A 2,500-nucleotide genomic window follows, 5' to 3' on the forward strand; every position below is an offset into this window, starting at 1 on the left:
AAAAGCATTAAAATATTATAGAGGGAAAAAAACACAACCTCAGCTTTTACACAATTCACTCGCAATTACAAGTAAATATTTTATACACAACCTTAAACTTTATCAAAATCTCAATCTAAAGTCTGGTTATGTACAAATATTTTCTTCTCCAAAAATGTTTGTTTTTTTCTCTGATTATTTGATCTACATTTTTTTCACTGGTTTAAAGCAGGAATTATTGAGAGCATTCAGTTTTTCTGAAGTGAATGCTGATTTATTGACGTAATAAAGGGACAGAGCTTCAGATTTCTCCTGAAAAGTCTGTTATTGATTCAGATATTCAGCACTAATGAGTTTGTTCCTTCACCCGGGTTCCTTTGATGCACACGTCTTTTTTGTATCTGATGGATGGTGGATCAGGTCATGCTGTTTAGAGCAGAAGTTGTTTGGTGTCTTCAGAAGCTGGACATTGTTTGGCTTTGGCACATCGGTGCAGTACTGGGTGGTGTTGGTGAGCTTGGAGAGATGGAAAACACCGTGTTGCTTCATTCCGGATCGGTTTCAGGGGTCAGATGTCACATGTGGGGCCGAGCTGCCAGCAGTGAGGAGGAGTATTTCAGCCTCGAGAGGACAAGAGAATAATTAATCACCTGAGTGACCTGTATAGGCATAAAACCATTCTTCAGATCCTCATGTGAGAGGGATAAAAGGTTATTGTGGTCTAGTGGTAGAGAATGGAGGGATGAGTGGTGCAGTGGTAGAGGATTAAGGGATGAGTGTGTGCAGTGGTAGAGGATGGAGGGATGTGTGGCAGAGGGGTAGAGGATGGAGGGATGTGTGGCGGAGGGGTAGAGGATGGAGGGATGAGTGGAGCAGTGGTAGAGCATGGAGAGATGAGTGGTGCAGTGGTAGAGGATGGAGGGATGAGCGTGTGCAGTGGTAGAGGATGGAGAGATGTGTGTGCAGTGGTAGAGGATGGAAGGATGAGTGGAGCAGTGATAGAGGATGGAGGGATGTGCGTGCAGTGGTAGAGGATGGAGGGATGTGTGTGCAGTGGTAGAGGATGGAGGGATGAGTGGAGCAGTGGTAGAGGATGAAGGGATGTGTGGTGGAGGGGTAGAGGATGGAGGATGAGTGTGCAGTGGTAGAGGATGGAGGGATGAGTGGAGCAGTGGTAGAGGATGGAGGGATGAGTGTGTGCAGTGGTAGAGGATGGAGAGGTGAGTGTGCAGTGGTAGAGGATGGAGGGATGTGTGTGCAGTGGTAGAGGATGGAGGGATGTGTGTGCAGTGGTAGAGGATGGAGGGATGAGTGTGTGCAGTGGTAGAGGATGGAGGGATGTGTGTGCAGTGGTAGAGGATGGAGGGATGTGTGTGCAGTGGTAGAGGATGGAGGGATGAGTGTGCAGTGGTAGAGGATGGAGGGATGTGTGCAGTGGTAGAGGATGGAGGGATGAGTGTGTGCAGTGGTAGAGGATGAAGGGATGTGGTGGAGGGGTAGAGGATGGAGGGATGAGTGGAGCAGTGGTAGAGGATGGAGGGATGAGTGTGTGCAGTGGTAGAGGATGGAGGGATGAGTGGAGCAGTGGTAGAGCATGGAGAGATGAGTGGTGCAGTGGTAGAGGATGGAGGGATGTGTGCAGTGGTAGAGGATGGAGGGATGAGCGGTGCAGTGGTAGAGGATGGAGGGATGTGTGTGCAGTGATAGAGGATGGAGGGATGAGTGGAGCAGTGGTAGAGGATGAAGGGATGTGTGGTGGAGGGGTAGAGGATGGAGGGATGAGTGGAGCAGTGGTAGAGGATGGAGAGATGTATGTGTGTGTGTGTGTGTGTGTGTGTGTGTGTGTGTGTGTGTGTGTGCCCAGTAAACCCAGAAGGAGTTAATATCACGAACACGTTGAGAATGGGGAAAATAAAGAAGCGTGTGTTTGCACTCGTCTGATACGACTTCATTACCCGTGTGTGTGTGTGTGTGTGTGTGTGTGTGTGTGTGTGTGTGTGTGTGTGTGTGTGTGTGTGTGTCAAACAAAATAAAACAATCACAGAAAAATAATTTCACTCTGTACACTTTAATACTGCACTGTTCCAGTTTGTATCTGGTTCATTAAGAAAGGAACATCAGACGTCTAATTTACGTCATTCGTTATATTTACCAAAAAACTGTAACGTGTAACACGGGGAGGCCAAAAGTATTAGGACACAGTTATATTCCTGTTCCAGCATGACGATGCCCCTGTGCACAAAGCCAGCTTCATGAAGATCTGCTTTACATGGGTTAGATGATGTGAGTGATCTCTTGCTTTGAAACTCTAAACCTATTGGAATAAATGTGACACAGTACCTGACTTTACTAACTTCCTTGTAGCTGCATGAATCTCAATAAAACTCCACAAAATCCAGTGGAACATCTTCTCAGAAGAGTGGAGCTCATTGTAAGAGTACATGGAGACTGCATGTGGGTGTCCACACACTTTTGACTGTAGTGTGTGTGTGATGTGTGTTAAAGTGTTTTCCACTTCGCT

General features: G+C 46.8%; 1 protein-coding gene across 3 annotated transcripts in view; it reads left to right on the forward strand.

Annotated features, from left to right (window-relative positions):
• The window catches only part of LOC124397938 (glucocorticoid receptor-like), a 44,401-nt gene that overhangs the window by 4,402 nt on the left and 37,499 nt on the right, over window positions 1-2,500 (forward strand). The window lies entirely within an intron of this gene.

This window comes from Silurus meridionalis, chromosome 15, assembly GCF_014805685.1.
Source record: "Silurus meridionalis isolate SWU-2019-XX chromosome 15, ASM1480568v1, whole genome shotgun sequence".
Lineage (NCBI taxonomy): Eukaryota > Metazoa > Chordata > Actinopteri > Siluriformes > Siluridae > Silurus > Silurus meridionalis.